The sequence below is a fragment of the Sapajus apella genome, unplaced genomic scaffold (assembly GCF_009761245.1).
Source record: "Sapajus apella isolate SASKATOON/1434 unplaced genomic scaffold, GSC_monkey_1.0 scaffold114, whole genome shotgun sequence".
Lineage (NCBI taxonomy): Eukaryota > Metazoa > Chordata > Mammalia > Primates > Cebidae > Sapajus > Sapajus apella.
This window is the reverse complement of record NW_022437054.1, coordinates 4,629,729-4,648,691: the sequence shown is the minus strand read 5'-3', so window position 1 is coordinate 4,648,691 and position 18,963 is coordinate 4,629,729. Positions and strand designations below refer to the sequence as shown.

General features: G+C 42.1%; 1 protein-coding gene and 1 non-coding gene across 3 annotated transcripts in view; one reads left to right on the top strand and one right to left on the bottom strand.

Annotated features, from left to right (window-relative positions):
- Positions 1 to 18,963, bottom strand: part of LATS2 (large tumor suppressor kinase 2) — a 93,904-nt gene that overhangs the window by 47,668 nt on the left and 27,273 nt on the right. The window lies entirely within an intron of this gene.
- LOC116537932 lies at positions 7,732 to 7,837 on the top strand. The gene has a single exon (XR_004263423.1). It is a non-coding gene; the product is annotated as a small nucleolar RNA U13 (small nucleolar RNA).

Below are 18,963 nucleotides of genomic sequence, written 5' to 3'. Positions count from 1 at the left end.
TCATACTGCAGTGTAGCCATGCCAGACCGGACCAAGGACACACACTTAGCCTTCTGTTCTCTCCAAATTCACTTTATTATCTTTAAGCCACATATCAGTGGTTGGGAAGGTGTCCTTGATTCTTCAAAAATTACAAGGCATCTCCTGATATGCTGTCTGGGGTTTATTTTAAGAGTCTGAGAGGAACCGAGGTGGGAGGGGTATAGATGAAACAAGACAGGCCACGTGTGGGTCACTGTCAAAGCTGCTCAGTGAGTATTCAGCAGTTCATTATTTCATTGTTTACTTGTGAATATGTTAAACATTTTCCATAATTAAAAGGTTTCTTGGCCGGGTGCAGTGGCTCACGCATATATTCCCAGGACTTTGGGGGGCTAATGCAGGTGGATCACTTGAGGTCAGGAGTTCAAGACCAGCCCGGCCAACATGGTAAAATCCCGTTTCTACTAAAAATACAAAATTAGCCGAGTGTGGTGGTACGTGCCTGTCATCCCAATTACTCAGGAGGCTCAGGAGTTGCTTGAACCCAGAAAGTGGAGGTTGCAGTGAACTGGGATTGTGCCACTGCACTCCAAGCCTGGACAGCAGACTGAGACTCCTTCTTTAAAAAAAAAAAAAAAAAAAAGCTTTCTAAAAGGGATTTCTGATACGGACATTTAAGTTCCTGGAGAAAACAAAACCCTTTGGCAAGTTCTTACTCCAGGGTGTTTAATTTTACATTGTTCCAACATTCAGGTTTCTCGTCAGCATTGCTCAAAGCTGCCCATGGTCAGCAGCTTAATTTTTGAAGAATTGAGGACACTGTCCCAACCACTGATGTGTGGCTTAAACGTAATAAATAAAGTGAATCTGCAGAGAACAGCGAGGCTAAGAGCATGTCCTTGGTCCAATCTGCTGTGGACGGTGCTGCTCCTGGGGTCCACGCTGCAATTATGCACTGTGGCCCTCACAGTGCCCCAGGGCACTTTCACAGTGACACAGAGACTAATTCTGCCATCAAGCAGCAGAGGGTGAAAGCTCCTTGGCCTTCTCAGCTCTACAAACTGTTCTGACAGGGAAAAAAACAAAAATCTGTACTTTGACTATGTTTCCACACTTTCCTCTTCAGAGAAGCTGATTTTTTCTGACTGAACTGAAAGTATAGTGGGCCTGGGTGAAATAGATGAAATAGGAGAGAAGACTGTTTCCATGGGTTCTCAAACTGGTGGAGGAGCTCTGAAAAATACCAATGCCCAGAATCCACCCTGGACCAATTAAATCAGAACTTCTAAACAGAAGTGTTTGTATGTGTGCCTGTGTGTGCATGCATGTGTGCCTATATGAGTGTGCAGACATACGTGTGCATGCATGTATCTGTATGTGCATATGTGTGTGCATGTGTGTGAATACCTGTATGTGCCTAAGTGCCTGTACTGAGTGGGGATTGAGAACCATTGCTCAAGGCCACCCGTCTACCTAGATGATCTCAAATTCCCCAAACGCAATCCCCACTGGCCCCGAATGCCTAAGCTCCCTGACATCTCACCTTTAGACTGCATGGTTAGAAGGTTCTTCCTGTATCCTGCAACAATCGGTCCAGGTGAACCTTGCACCCACTGGCCCTTGCTCTAACCACACAAAACACATCATGTCCCTCATTCGAAATGTTTGAAAGATCAAATGAACTGTTCACCAAAGTGAGAGGAAAGTTTATTTATTGTCGGGGCACTTTTAGGAATCCTGCGTTTTACTGCCTGAGCCACAGAAATGGAATACTGAAAGAGAAGAGAGATGAGGGCTATGAAGCAAACACACACAAGGCCACTTTAGACATAAGAGTGGGGATTTACGTGTTTCTGTAACACTGGAGTTGGTATAAACAGAGCTATCCACCCTGAGAGAGAATACAAGATCCTCGTTATGTTCATAAAGGGATTTTACAGATACTTTTTTGGGAGGTGGGGGGGAGGAGCCACAGTGCCCTGCTTTAAAGGAAATAATCACCTTTCCTGGAACACATCTATGATCTTGATTGTATACAAATAAGCAATAAAGACTCCCCTCTTTACTCTCCAGCTGGAAGCTTGGTCAAGGGCATTTTGGTTTTCTCTGACTAGCCAGGAAAGGAGGTATGGGGGAAGCCACCCTGGCCCCCAGAGCCCCAGGGAGCAGTGTCACTTGGGCAGGAGGCGCAGGGCAGGGGGGAGAGGGGGGACCAGCTCCCACACAGGAGAGGCAGCTCAGGGCTTCTTTCTTTCCAGGAAAGCTAAGAAACCAATTTTCGGAATTCCCTTTTTTTTTTTTTTAGAGATGGGGTCTCACTCTGTCCCATCCTCCTGCCTCAGCCTCCCAATGCACTGGGACCACAGGGCTCACCCCCTCGCCAGGCCCAATTTTCAATGTGAAAGCTCTTGGTTTTTAAAAGTTGGAAACACATTTTTAAAAAACTTGTAAGACACTGTGAGGGTCAAAAAACACCCAACTGCAAGTACACGGATCCCTGCACTTCCCGTCCTTGGTTTCTGTTCTTGCAGTGGGGCCCGTACTCTCCACTCTGCCAGAAAGCCTCTGAGATTAAGGGTCAACAACACAGCAAGGCCTTAGGATTTCAAAAGGGTGGGAGGGAGGTCCATTTAGTGACACATTTTCTGTGACCGGCTTAAAAAAAAAAAACACCTCAGGGGGCTTTGGAAAATAAGCAGGCATCCTCAGGAAGCACCCCCCCCCCCCCGCCCAGGGAAGTTTACAGACCTTCCCCAGAAAGGTTAAAGTATCTCACTGCGCACACAAAAAAGAAAAAAAAATTAGCTTGGAAAATAACAGAAATGGGCCGGGTGCAGTGGCTCACGCCTATAATCCCAGCACTTTGGGAGGCCCAGGCAGGGGGATCACTTGAGGTCAGGAGTTCCAGAGCAGCCTGGCCAACATGGTGAAACCCATCTCTACTAAAAATACAAAAAATTAGCCAGGCGTGGTAGTACATGCCTATAATCCCAGCTACTCAGGAGGCTGAAGCAGAAGAATTACTTGAACCCGGGAGGTGGAGGTTGCAGTGAGCCGAGATTGTGCCACTGCACACTAGCCTAGGCAACAGAGTGAGACTCTGAATGATAATAAATAACAATAAATGATAATAATATAAAAGTTAACCCTTTTTAGGTTGGCTGAACTTTCAGTGGGTTTCAGTGGCAGTTCTGGCCAGGGCATATGTATAAGTTGAGGACAGCTCTGAGAGAGCTCTTCTGGCACAGGGCCTCACTGATAACGTCTCACCTTGACAGTCACCACTGACCAGCATCATGCTGTCTCACAGAAACATAACTGGAGCCACATGCGGAATTTTCAATTGTTTTATACCCAGATTAAAAAAAAAATAAAGAGTATTGATGTTAAAATATGTATAATTCAACCCAATATATCCAAATGTTAACATTTCAACAAGTAAGCAATGTCAGAAAGACTGATATTTTACATTCTCTTTTTTGCACTGTCTTCCAAATCCGGTGTGTTTCCTATACTCATTGCACACCCCAACTGAGACAAGCCTCACCTCAAGGTTTCTACAGCCACACATGGCCTGCTGCTGTCCCTGCAGGCTCAGCCAGGCCCAGAGACACCCACATTTATGTAGAGTCCTGCAGACGAGGCTTTCCCTGTGACTTTTTGTCTGGTTTTGTTTTTTGATTCATGAATTTTTACATATTTGACAGGTTACTATCAATTATAATTAGCATTCCTTTACGGCTGATCTACTACTTGCTACTACCATTAAGTCTGTAAGATAACTTTAATGAGGTATAATTTATGGTGGTGGGGCCATGTGTGGTGGCTCATACCTGCAATCCCAGCACTTTGGGAGGCTAAGGCAGGCAGATCATCTGAGGTCAGGAGTTCGAGACCAGTCTGGCCAATATGGTAAAGCCCTGTCTCTACTAAAAAAAAAAAAAAAAATTAGCCGGCCGTGGTGGCTCATGCCTGTAATCCCAGCTACTGGGGAGGCTGAGGCAGGAGAATCCCTTGAACCCGGGAGGCAGAGGTTGCAGGGAGCTGAGATCACGCCACTGCTCTCCAGCCTGGACAACAAGAGCAAAACTCCATCTCAAAAAAGAAAAAAAAATTATGGTCATAGGTCGGGAAGAGTTTCTGGTTAGCATCTGAGGGAGGTGGACACGGGATCATTTTCAGGGAGACCTGTGGAGGGTTTCTTGAAAGGAATGGTACCAGCCTGTTCAATAACTCTACCTTTTGGTGTCATGCAGGATCACTTAGGTTCTATCCCTATTCATGACATGCGAGGTAGTATGCCATGAAACGGATTGTCATTAGGTCTCCATTCATTGACCCAGACAGGTTCAGATCTTGACTGACACTGCTCACAACAACACTGCTCACAACATTATCATACTAAATTCATGCTGGTCAGCTGGTTCATACATGGTGAGGTCTCCCGTCCTCAGCACAGAGTTAAGTGAAATTATTGCTGTGACCCCTCAATATTCCAGGCTAGACAAAAGCAAAGTTGTGGGGATGCTACTGATGGCCATGCAGCCCTGGAGGTCTGGGTTGGTTTTTTCACCAACTTTGACTCTGACTAGGACTGGATTAGGGAACCCTGTCATAAGATTTGTTTCAAGTACAGCCTGGTTGTAGCCTTGATTTTGCCTGATGTTTTGGAAGAGACTTTCCTTCCAAGAGCTAGCCTGACCATCCTTAATCCACCTCTGAAAGCACTGGCCATAAAGAGGGCTGCCCATGAGATCAACCGTAATCCCTGGAATACCCATCAGATGCCCCACCCTCCGCTAGGCATAGGAAAGAAGAGAAGGAAACTAATGATTTGCATCTGTTGTAACCGGATCGTTCAAGTATGAAAGATGTATACACCAATAAAAATCACCATCACAACAAAGATACAGAATATTTCCATCAATCCCCAAATCACCTTAGTGCCCCTTTATAGTACTCCCTACCTTCATCCCACCTAAGTAACTAATTATCCATTCTGTCACTATAAATGAGTTACCATTCTCTAAACTACTAAATAAATGAAATCGTATAGTATGTACTTTTTGTGTTCAGCATCTTTCATGCAGCATAATTCTGAAGTCCAATGATACTGCTGTATAAGTGGTCCCTCTGTTGGTTGGTAGTGTTCTGTTGCAGGATGTGCCAAAATGTATCCATTCAACTGTTGATAGACATTGGGGTCATTTCGCTTTTGGCTATTACAAATAAAACTGCTGTAAATATTTATGTACAAGTCTTTTTATAGACATATGTTTTCATTTCTCTTAAATAGACACACAGGACAGGAATGACTGAGACATATGGTAGGTATATTTGACTTACAGTGTTTTGGCCTGGCACCATGGCTCATGCCTATAATTCCAGCACTTTGGGAGACAGAGGCAAGAGAACTGCTTGAGCCCAGGAGATGGAGATCAGCCTAGGCAACATAGCAAAACCCCATTTCAATTTTTAATTTTAAAAAGTTAGTAAATAAACTGCTTTACATTTCTACATGAATTGTAAGAAAATTCCAATTGCTGCACATTCTCACCAACACTTAGTATTATCAGACCTATATACATTAGCCTTTCTAATAAGTACGTAGTAGTATCTCACTGTGGTTTTAATTTGCATTTCTCTGATGATAAGTGATGTTGCATATCTTTCCACGTGCTTACTTGCCATTCCTGTGTATTTTTTTTGTGAAGTGTCTACTCAGATCTTTTGCCCATTTTTAAGAGTTTGCTTTTTATTACTGAATTGTAGTTCTTTATATATTCCAAATGTGAGTCCATTGACAGATATATGTATCAGGAATATTTTTTTTCATTCTGTGGATTGAGTTTTGCTGTTTTAATGTCTTCTGAAGAGTAAAGATTTTTCATTTTGGAAACATCCAATCTACAAGTTTTCCTTTTATGACCCATGAATTTTGTGTTGGATCTAAGAGATCTTTGCCTTTCTCAAGATTGTAAGATTTTATCCTATGCTTTTTTCCCAAAGTTTCTAGTTGTAAGTTTTCTATTTAGGTCTACAATCCATTTTGACTTAATTTTTGTGAATGATGTGAGGTCAGAGTAAATGTTAATTTTGACTCATTAGACTATCCAGTTGTCTCAGCACCATTTGCTGAAAAAACAAACAAAAATCTCAACCTTCTGCCCTTTTCCTCATTGAATTTTCATGGTACTCATGTTGAAAATCCATTGTAGTAAGCCCCACATAAGTGTGGGTCTGTTTTTCTACTCTGTTCCACTGACCTGTCTATCTAGTCTTATGCCAATGCCACGTTGTCTTGCTCAGCTCTAGAGACTTCCCGCAACAGTCTAGTCCAAAGTCACGACTAGCAGAAGTTTTGAAAGTAGGTAGTTCAAGTACTCCACCTATGTTACTTTTGAAAAAATTCTTTTGCTATTCTAGGTACTTTGCAGCGCCATATGAATTCAGAATCAGCTTGTTAATTTCAATTTAAAAAAATCTGCTGGGATTTTATTTGGATTCTACTGGATCTATAGATAACTGTGGGAACTGCCATCTTAACAATACTGAGTCTTCTAATCTGTGAACATGCGATCTCTCTCCATTTATTTTAATCCTTAATCAGTAATGCTTTGCAGTTTTAAGTGTACAGATCTTGCATATATTTTGTTAAATTTATCCCTCAGTATTTTATATTTCTAAATACTACTGTAAATGAAAGTGCATCTTAAATTTCAACTTTCAAGTGTTCATTGCTAGTTCACAGAGAAACTACTGATTTTTGCATACTGGCTTTGTAACCTGTGACCATGCTAAATTATTAGAGGAAATTATTAGTTTTGGTAACTTTTTAAAATAGGTTCCTTACAAAAAGAATCACGTCAAATGCAAATAAAGACAATTTTACTTCTTTTCCAATCTGTGTACTTATTTCTTTTTCCTTTCCTTACTGCGCTAGCTAGGATCTCCAACAGAAGATGAAAAGGGGCAACACACTTTATTACTAATCTTAGAGGCAAGATATTTGGTTTTTCATCAGTAAATGTTGATGTTACTTGTGGATTTTACACAGAGGCCCCTCAGTAAATTGAGGAAGTTGTCTTTTATTCCTAGTTTCTTGAGAGTTTTTGGTATAAATGGCTGGTGGATTTTTGTGAAATGCTTACTCTGTATCTATTGGGATGAGGAATTGGTTTTATTCTTAATGTTGTTGATATGTTGGATTATACTCATTTTCTAATGTTAAACTAACCTTGTATATCTGGGATATATCCCAGTTGATCCTGATGTATCATCTTCTCACCAAATGCCATTTACTAATATTTTGGTAAGGATGTTTGCATTTATAAAAGATATTGGAAGGCTGGATGCAGTGGCTCACACCTGTAATTGCAGCACTTTGGGAGGCCAAGGCAGGCAGATGGTAAGGTCAGGAGTTTGAGACCAGCCTGGTGAAATCCCATCTCTATTAAAAATACAAAAATTAGCTGTGTGTGGTGGTGCACAACTATAGTCCCAGCTACTCGGGAGGCTGGGGCAGGAAAACCACTTGAACCTAGGAGGCAGAGGTTGCAGTGAGCCAAGACTGCCCCACTGCACTGTAGCCTGGGCGACAGAGTGAGACACCATCTCAAAAAAAAAGATACTGGAATATTAGTCTATAGTTTTTCTATGGTGGCTTTGACAAGTCAATATCAGAGTAATACTGGTCTCATAAAATTAGTTAGAAACTATTCCCCCCAATTAAAAATTTTTAAAAAAGGGATCGCTTTTTGTAGTTCATCAGTATGATGACTGGGTGCTCACACGCTTGTGTGAGATGTGCCACCCTTGGACCTTGTTACGACATCGGCACATTACCCATCTGACCCGAAAAATTAAAAATCAAAAAAAAAAAAAGAAAGAAAGAAACTATTCCCCTCTAAAGGAGTTTGGCTAGGATTATTATTACTTCTTCTTTAATTGTTTGATGGAATTCACCAATGAAATACCTGAGCCTACTGTTTTCTTTGTAGGAGAATTTTGATTATGAATTTCATATCTTTAGTAGATATTGGGCTATTCAGACTTTTCTATTTCTTCTGGTGTCAGTTTTAGTAATATTCATCTTTCAAGAAATTTGTCAATTTCATCAAAGTAGTAAATGCATTGGCTAACAAATTTATTGTTTATATCCTCCCTTATATTCTTTTAAATGTCTCTAGAATCCATAGTGGTGTCCCTCCATTCACTCCTGAAATTGGTCATTTGTTTCCTCTGTGGGTTCGGGTGTTTTATTAATCTTACTGATCTTTTCAAAGAAACTGCTTTTGGCTTCATCGACTTTCTCTATTGTTTGTTCTCTTCATTATTTCCTTTCTTCAGCCAAACCACTTTAAAGTGCCCACCACTTTATCCAAATCCCAGAAACATTAATGTATTATATTTTAATTATTCAAATCAAAATATTTTATAATTTCTTTTGTGATTTCTTCTTTGATTCATGAGTTACTGTGAAGTGAGTTGTTTAATACCCAAATATTTAGGGCTTTTGAAAATTCTTTCTCTGGCTGGGTGTGGTGGCTCACACCTGTAATCCCAGCACTTTGGGAAGCCAAGGTGGGAGGACTGCTTGAGCTAAAGAATTTGATTGAGACCAGTCTGGGCAACACAGCAAGGCTTCTTCTCTGCTAATATTAAAAAAATAAATTAGCATGGTGGTGCATGCCTATAGTCCCAACTACTTGTGGTGCTGAGGTGGCAGGACTGCTTAAGCCCAGGAGGTCAAGGATATGGTAAGCTGTGTTTGTACCACTGTACTCCAGCCTGGGCAACAGGGCAAGATCCCAGCTAAAAAGAAACACAATTATTTTTCCTAATCTTTGTGGACAAAGAACATTCTGTAAGATTTCAATCTATGAAAATCTATTGAAACTTGTTCTATATCTTAACAGATGGTCTGTCTTTCTGAACATTCTATGTGCATTTACAAATAATGTGGGGTGGGAAGAGTGAGATCATCAGAAAAAACATCGAGTACTATAGGTGACAAAATGGTCTGTACACCAAACCCCCAAAACAGGAGTTTTCCTGTATTAGTGAACCTGCACGTGTACCCCTTAACCTAAAATAGAGAGGGATGGAGAACAGGAGGGAAGAGGAAGGAAAAAAGAAAGGATGGGAGGGAGAGGGGGGGAGGGTAAGAGGGAGGGAGTATATTTTTAACATATTGAGTGTGGCCTTTTATGGATGTCAATTAAGCGGTTCTTACGTTGTTCAAGTCTCTACTTTTCTTTCAGGTATTGAGAGGGTTATTAAAATTGTCAAGTATGACTGTGTATTTACCTATATCTCCTTTAGCTTTTGCTGCATATACTTTGCTTCACATATTTTGAAGCTTTGCATTTAGGCATACCCATTACTACATCTTCCTGATGTACTGACCCTTCTATTTATGAAGTGTCCCTCTTTGCCTTGAGTAATACAGTCGTCCCTCTGCATCTATGAGGGATTGGTTTCAGGACCCCCCTCCAAAATACCAAAATCCCAGAATTCTCAAGTCTTATATAAAATGAAGTAGTCTCTGTTATATAACCTACACATATCTTCCCATATATTTTCAACCATGTCTAGATTAGTTATAATACTGAATACAATGTAAATGCTATGTAAATAGTTATACTATACTGTTTTTAATCCTTTTTTTATTGTTGTACTGTTATCTTTTGTTGGTGGTGGAGGATGAAACCTCCATCGTTGTTTGTTTTGTTTTATAGATTTTCTATCTGCAATTGGCTGAATCTGCAGATGTGAAATTCACAGATATGGAGGGCCACTCATCTTGAAGGGTATTGTCTGATGTTAATATTGCCACTGCATGGCATATTGCTTTCCATCGTTTTAATTTCAGTCTACTTGTGTCCTTGTATTTAAAGTATGTGTCATGTGGACAGCATACACTTGGACCTTGCTTTTTATTCGGTCCTATATTCTTTGCCTTTTGATTAAGGTGCTGCATCCCTTTACAGTGAATGTAATTATTTAGGTTTGCTATTCCTGTTTCTCTCTCTCTCTCTTTTTCTTTTTTAGTATTCCATTTTAACTCCTCTATCGGCTCTGCCTCTTTGAATTACATTTTAGTGGTTGCTCTAAAGATTGTAATATACTTTTTTTTTTTGAGACAGGGTCTAGCTCTGTTGCCCAGGCTGAAGTGTACTGGTATCATCTTGGCTTACTGCAACCTCCAGCTCCCAGACTCAAGCCATCCTCCACCTCAGCCTCCCAAGTAGCGGGACTACAGACGTGTGCCACCATGTCCGGCTAACTTTTTAAAATATTTTTTGTAGAGATGGGATTTTACCATGTTGCCCAGGCTGGTCTAGGACCCCTGGGCTCAAGTGATCTGCCCACATCAGCCTTCCAAATACTGAGATTACAGGTGTCATAATATACACTTTTAACTTATTCTACAATTGTATTAGAACATTCTCACACTGCTATAAAGAAATATCTGAGGCTGGGTAATTTATACAGAAAGAGGTTTAACTGGTTGATGGTTCTGCAGGCTGTACAAGCATGATGCCAGCATTTGCTCGGCTTCTGGGAAGGCCTCAGGGAGTTTTTACTCATGGAGGCAAAGTAGGAGCAGACAAATCACATGGTTAAAGCAGGAGAAAGAGGGCAGGGGAGGTGCCACACACTTCTAAACACCCAGACTTCATAAGAATTCACTATCTTGAGGATGGCACCAAGAGGGTGGTGCTAAACTACTCATAAGGAATCAATCCCCATGGCCGGGCGCAGTGGCTCACACATGTAACCCTAGCACTTTGAGAGGCTGAGGCCGGTGGATTACCTGAGCTCGGGAGTTCAAGCCCAGCCTGGCCAACACGGTGAAACCCCATCTCTACTAAAACACAAAAAATTAGCCAGGCATGGTGGCATGCACCTGTAGTACCAGCTACTTGGGAGGCTGAGGCAAGATAATCGCTTGAACTCAGGAGGCAGAGGTTGCAGTGAACTGAGATCACACCACTGTGCTCCCGCCTGAGCGACAGAACGAGACTCCGTCTCTAGAAAACAAAAAAAGAAACCCAACCCCATGATCTAATCATCTCCCACCACACCCCACCTCCAACACTGGGGATTATATTCGAACATAAAATCTGGGTGGGGACAAATATCCAAACTATATCAACAATATTTTTAAATGTTAATTTTGAGTTATGCCAGAAAAGGATATCTGCAATAATATATTTCCATTTAACTCCCCCAATTCATAGTGTGGTATATCAGATCTATAGGTATAATAAAACTATCAATAAAGTGTTTTTACTTTAAATATTGGTATATCTTTTAAAGAGATAAGAAAATAAAAAATAAATCAGTATTTTATACTTACTGATATCTACTGTTTCTAGTGCTCTTCATTCCTTCCTGCATATCCTTGAGCATTTTCCCCCACACCCTCTACCCCTTTAGTATTTCTTTTAATACAGGTCCCCTGGTAACAAATTTTCTCAGACTTTTGTTCCCCTGGAAACATCTTTACGTCGCTTTCATTTCTGAAGGACAGTTTTGCCAGATATAAAATGCTCGGTGGATTTTTTTTTTCAGCACTTTGAATGTGTGATTTCAGTATATTCAGCTTTTATAGTGTCTGATGAGAAGTCAGCTTTTAATCTTATTCTTCTGTATGTAACATCATTTTTCTCTGGCTGCTTTCAAAATTCTGTCTTTATCTTTGGCTTTCATTCGTTTAAATATGATAGGCCTAGGAGTTGTTTTCTGTGTTCATTCTGCTGTTGGTTTATTAAGCTGCTTAGATTTGTACATAAATGCTTTTCACCACATTTGGGAAGTTTTTAGCAATTATTGTGTCAAATATTTAGGTATTTCCTTTCTATTTGTCTTCTTGAACTCCAGTTTCACATACACTGGACAACCTCATACTATCCCACAAGTCAATGAAATCTTGGTTCATTTCTGTTCAATTTTTTCTATGATTTTTGGATTGGGTAATTTCTACTAATTTATATTGCAGTTTACTGGTTCTATTGCCCCACCTAATGTTATGTTGAGAACATGTAGCCAAAAAAAATTTTTTGACTTATTTTACTTTTCAGCTTAGAGTTTCCATTTTTGTAGCTTCCATTTCTCTGTAAAGATTTCCTGTCTGGGGCTGGGTGTGGTGGCTCATGCCTGTAATTCTAGCACTTTGGGAGGCTGGGGAGGGGGAAGAGGTCCACTTGAGCCCAGGAGTTTGAGACCAGCCTGGGCAAAATAGAGACCCTCTCTCTATGAAAAAGTTAAAAAGTGAGCTGAGTGTGGCAAAGTATGCCTGTAGTCACAGCTACTTGGGAAGCAGAGATGGGAGGGCTGGTGAGCCCAGGAGGAAAAGCTGTAGTGAGCTGTGATGGTACCTACTGCTCTCCAGCCTGGGTGACAGAGCAAGACCCTGTCTAAAAAAAGACTTTTTGTCTGTGCATTCACTAACCCTATATTTTCTCTTAATTCTGACACATTTCCCTTTCATTCGCTGAACATATTTTTAATAGCTTTTTGAAAAACTGCGGTTAAAAAAATAACAAAATTTGTCATTTCGGCCGGGTGCAGTGGCTCACGCCTGTTATCCCAACAATTTGGGAGGCTGAGGAGGGGGGATCACCTGAGCTCAGGAGTTCAAAACCAGCCTGGCCAGCGTGGATGAAACCCCATCTCTACTAAAAATACAAAAATTAGCAGGGTGTGGTGGCAGGTGCTTATAATCCCAGCTATTTGGGATGCTGTGGCAGGAGAATCATTGAACCCAGGAGGCGGAGACTGCAGTGAACCAAGATCACACTGTTGCAGTCCAGCCTAGGCAACAGGAGTGAAGTTCCGTCTTTAAAAAAACCCCACAAGATGCGTCAGTGTAATCATTTCATGATAGCTGTTTAAATGTGCTAAAGCCAACATCTGGTTCCTCCTGGTGCTACTGACTGCCTTACTTCCTAAGGGTCTCTTTCCCTTTTCTTTCCATGTGCAGTAATGACAGATAACAACAGTATTGTTGATAATATGTTGCAGCAACATTGCATTCTACTGGGTTATAGGTACTCTGTTTTATAGGTGAGAGCTATGTGCTGCAGATTGACAAGATTCACATACAAACTGATCTCTGTTCTTATGGCTTACTATTTTATTTATTTATTTTTTTTGAGATGGAGTCTCACTCTGTTGGCCAGGCTGGAGAGTAGTGGTGTTATCTCAGCTCACCGCAACCTCCACCTCCCATGTTCAAGCAATTCTTTTGCCTCAGTCTCATGAGTAGCTGGGATTACAGACACGCGCCACCACACCCAGTTAATTTTTCTACGTTTAGTAGAGACGAGATGTCACCATGCTGGCCAAGCTGGTCTCAAACTCCTGACCTCAAATGATCCACCCGCCTTGGCCTCCCAAAGTGCTGGGATTATAGGCATGGTGAGTCCCCACGCCCAGCCTCTGCTTCCCACTTTTTAAACCTAGCACCCTGGCAGTGGTCTCCCTGTGCCTAATAATTTGGTGATCAGACACAGGTATGGGGCGATCTGGGGCTCACCCTTTCTGTAATTTCCTTGCTTCTAGGAATTCCTTCCGCCTTCCCTGCTAACTGATAGCTGCTCCGTGCTCTGAAACGTCAAGCCCATAAAGGTTCAGCTTTACGCCACACAGCTACATATGGCTAAGGGTGTGCAACAAATTCACAGGTCTGGCCCCACAAGCTCCATCTTTCAATGGTTAATTTCTATCTGGTCTGGCTCTCCTCTCTTATGGGGCCCCCTGGGTTCTCGATGACGTAAGAACAGTTTAACTGTTACCAGGGATTTGAGAGAGTTTACTTACATGCAAGAATCTGGGTCTCTCTCCTGCAATTCTCTCACTGCCTAGATTTCTCCTTTAAATTTCTAGCTGCCTTTCTGGTCTTGAATTTGGGTTTCTAGCATTTTTAGGTAATAAAGCTGAAATTTTCTTCCTCACCTATCCCAGTTTCTGTAGCTACAGGATTTAGACAAAACCCTTGGGCTAGAAAGCCACAAGCTCCCAATTTTTATACTTTCTCATCAGTATTTCAAGATTAAACTTGTCCTGTGGTGTCTGTTTTTGGATACGTTCTAGCACCCTTAAAAATACAGTTTTTTAAATCAGTTTTTATAATTATTATATCATATATTAACTCCCTTAACTCCACCACTGAACCCTTGTACCATTAGCAGAAATACTTCCCATAGAGTTTAACTGGTACACTGAGAAAGAGTCTAAACTATCCAGTTGTTGAGAGGAAGGGTATCTGGTCTCAGGCATCTCTGAACCCCCAAAGCCTGGCTAGTGCATGACACCCAGCAGGTGTTCAATAAGCATCTGCTGAAAGAATGGCTGAAACATGACAAGTTTACTCCTGGTTCTGCCAGTTACCTACTACCATGTGATCTTAATCTCTAGCATGTCACTTAACCTCTAGGCAAAACTAATGAAACAATTATAGTATAAGATTCCCCGGGCAATTTCAGTGAGAAAAATCTTACCTAGAAAAAGTGGTAGAGACATTTTCCAAATTTATGTTCACTGTAGCATTATTCATAATAATTTAAAAAAAAACTGGAAACAATCTCATTCTCCAAAAACAGGAAAACAGTTAAATTCTAGCAGATGATAAACTACCATTATTTCACGTAAGAAAAAAAAATTTTTTTTTTTGAGACAGAGTTTCACTCGTCGCCCAGGCTGGAGTGCAATGGCGCGATCTCGGCTCACTGCAACCTCTACCTCCTGGGTTCAAGCGATTCTCCTGCCTCAGCCTCCCAAGTAGCTGGGATTACAAGTGCCTGCCACCACATGCAGGCTGGTCAGGAATTTCACCATGTCACACTGGTCTTGAATTCCTGACCTCAGGTGATCTGCCCGCCTTGGCTTCCCAAAGTACTGTGATTACAGGCGTAAGCCACTGCACCCAGCTGTAAAATGTTTTAGAACAATGTTCTTAATGATATGAAGAAATTCTCTGTATAGAAATGTTGAGAGAAAAAATTCAGTATATAAAATAAGAGCCAGGCTTAGATTTTATTCTTAACCTCTCCATGTAGAGTTAACTACATTATTTGCCTTGTACAGGTTAATTTATAACACAGTTTTTTCATCTGCAAATGGAGAAAATGATACCAGTTTATTGGGAGGCTTAAGTGATGTCCACTTAAAAGAAATTACTCAAAAATATTCATTTTGGGCCAGGCGCAGTGGCTCATACCTGTAATCCCAGCACTTTGGGAGGCCAAGGTGGGCAGATCACAAGGTCAGGAGACCAAGACCATCCTGGCCAACATGGTGAAACCCCATCTCTACTAAAAATACAAAAAATTAGCCAGGCATGGTGGCAGGTGCCTGTAATCCCAGCTACTTCGGGAGGTTGAGGCAGGAGAACCACTTGAACCTGGGAGGCGGAGGTTGCAGTGAGCCAAGATTGAGTCACTGCACTCCATCCAGCCTGGACAACAGCGCGAGAAAAAAAAAATTCATTTCACTTTTACAATGAGTAGTCATAAAATGTTAGCCAATGTTAACTATTATATCTAGTTAATATATATATGTTTATTCTGTTGAATGTAATAACAGTATTTTGTTATATTTTTACTTTGCCTTTTTTTCAGCTCTGTGAAAAGAGCTAAGGTTGGGCTAAATCAAACTTGTCCAACCCACAGCCCATGGGCCACATGCAGCCCAGGACAGCTTTGAATGCAACCGAACACAAGTTCTTAAACTTTCTTAAAACATGAGATTTTTTTTTTTTAGCTCGTCAGCTATCATTAGTATTAGTGGACTTTATGTGTGGCCCAAGACAATTCTTTCAATGTGGCCCAAGGAAAAGATTGGACACCGCTGGGCTAAATAATTCCTAAGACCCTAAGAGACCTACCATGGTTCCCTGGATGGTATTGACACAAACGGAAATTCAGGAAAGAAAGAACTCAGAATTCAGAAAGGCAGGCACTGGGATGAATGGTCGGGTAAGGCCACTAGGATGGGTCGTGGAAGTGGGACTCCAAGGGTGGACCATGGCTGGCTGGGGAGTGCACTCCGGGAGGCCACAGCATGAGCAAATCCAGTGCGGGAGAAAATCTCACAGCCTGGTGGCAGGGGAGGTGCAGAGGGCAGACCCAGTGTGAGCAGGGAGGCTGGGTCGGTACAAGAAATAGTGAAGCTTGGTAAGTGGAGAGCAGATTGGAAGAGGATGGCGAGAACAGTGGTTACAAAGGGACTTGCCATTCAGGAAAAGTTCACCAGGGGAATTAGCAGGTCAGGGAGAAACCAGGTGTAGTAGAGCAGAGTACTTGTAGCAGACACTTAAGAGAAAAAAAAATAGCAGGCCACTGGAGAAAGTACTCATTAACAGAAAGTCTGGAAGTGGAGCCTAGGGCCAAAGACTATGTGAGCTAGGAACCTTGTGTTTGTTAGGAACAACTAGCTGAGAAAGAGAAAGGGGGAGGATGGGAGAGAATGGGGGGATGGGGGAGGGAGAGAGAGAATACACCTTTCTGTAGTAGAGGAAACAGTTTGGAAACTACCAAGAGAATCCTGAAAGAAGGGGTCCGCTGAGTCCCTGCTGACTTGATTTCTCTTTCTACTGTGACCTCGGACAGAGAGGTAGAGATGTGCACGGGGGAGACTGGAAACAAACACACCGAGTCCAGCGCAGAGATACCCAGCCACAGGGTGGGGCTTCTCACCCTAACACTTCCAGCCTAAAACACCAGAAAAATAGTGGCAACGCCAAAGCAGCAGAGTTGAATGAAGCCATTTGGTGTGGAGAAGAAAGAGAAGGTGACAGAGACACACACAGTATTGCTGAAGGCTCTTCTAAGTGTCTCCAAGGTTGACAGCCGGCACACAGTACAATTTGTTCCACTACACTTGGCCACATTCTTGGGCCTCCCAGATGCCAAATGCCACTAGCTTGACAACAGCTCTCTGCTGACTAAAAGCTTTTATGAGCCAAATGAAGTTGCTTCCAATTTACATTGAATGTGTACTTCTTGGCTGGAGAAATTTGTCACTGTTAATCATTTACTTTTGTACAAAACAATCTTTATTTCTATTACATGATTAATAATTCCTCTGTCATAACCACCCAAATATATATCAAAACCACAAGGACACACACATTCCACAAGTTTAAGCAAATCTTCTCCATGTGATTTCTGTGGAACAGGGGACCAGTCACACCCAGGCTAGCAGGACAACAATCTTATTATTAAGTAAAACACGTCACAGAACCAGGAAGCCCAGCTCTCCAGCAACTTCACAAGTTTCTGAGCACTAATGACACATGGCATTGTGGTCAGACTGCCGCCTCTGCACACCAACCACAGGCCAGGTACCTTACATTCTTTCTGGTCAGAGGGACAACTCATGAGGTAGGAGCAATTATCACCCCAAGTGTGCGGATGAGGAACCGTGAGCCTCAGAAGGTGTGTGGTATGCCCTGGTGACACAGCCAAGGAGACATATAGCTATACTATGGCTTTCTAACCAAGGTCCAACTTTCCTTTCTTCCCTACCAACAGTGCCCAATCGCATTTGGGGTGGCCATGCGCCCAGCTGAAGTATACATTTCCAAGGCTGCTTCAACCCCCGTGACCACGTGACTGGGACCTGGCTGGGGAGGTGTGGGGGAAGCTCCTTGACAAAGAGCCAGAACCAGCGTCCTTCCCTGGCTCAGACTGGAACACTGACTGCAAAGGTGCTGTCTGGTCACGCCAAGACGCAGTCACTTGCTAAGGGTGGCAGAGAGAGAGAGAAGGTCCCTGTTCCTGATGACACTGTGGACTGCTGTGCCGTCACAGCCTGTTCATCTCCAGCATCCTTATTCTACCTCTGGGGCTTAGGCCTCTACAGTGGGATCGACTACCAGCAACTTGATTTAGTGCTTCTGTCTGCTTCTGACACCTGGGGCCGCTGCCGAGTGCTCAGTGCCTACATAGCTAGGCTTGTTGCTGGGGGAGGGCACAGAGTGGAGAAGAATTTCCAGCCATTTCCCACAATACAGGAAAGGCATCAAGAACTCTTAGGGAAAAAAGGCATCCACTAATAAGTCAATTATAAAAGATTAAAAATTGTAAAAATAAAATTATGAAAAAAACCTCCCTTCTAAATACACTATTTAAAAAGTATCTAAATCTAAGATGGGGCCAAGCACAGTGGCTCACACCTGTAATTCCAACACTTTGGAAGGCCAAGGCGGAAGGATCACCTGAGGCCAGGAGTTTGAGACCAGCCCAGGAAACACAGCAAGAGTCCATCACTTGACAAAAATAAATCTAAAACGAGTAAAACCTAATATATATTTAAGAACGCATGATAAATGTGGCTTTAATTCAAGAGCTATGAATTTCTGGCAAGTAAATTTTAAGTCCAAAATAAAGAGAAGCTGGGTACTGACTATGATAATGGATGTGACATTTTTTTGTTAACTTCGAATTTCATGGTGACCCTATTAAAAATAGCTTTAAAAGAGAGCACTGTTAAATGCCATAAAATGTTCCATTTCCTTGTTGGTTTTTCCCTTTCTATTTACATCCACAAATGGTTTGGCACGACAGAAACAGTTTAAATGAAACCCCCACACAGAATGCCAAAACTCGGAGACCCTCTCCCAGGGACCCATCCATCAAGCCAGGCAAAACTGGGGTTCCAGGTAACAAAGACCAGCAATCTTGACTGTACATGAGTTCCCACCTAGGTCTCCACGACCACATAACAGCAAATAATCTCAGTGGTAAACTGCTTGGTGTGACACACAGGCATTAAGTGAACAATATTTATGATCTCCAATATTTTTCACATTATAGCCCACATAAAAAATGCTAATATCTGTACTGCACACTGGGATAGACGTGAAGATTGCTTACAGCAGAGGGACCCAGCTCCCAAAGGGATGCAGGGACTGACACCACAGCACATAAGCAGCCAGTGATTCCGAGACCCCAACTAAGGCCTGCTTCA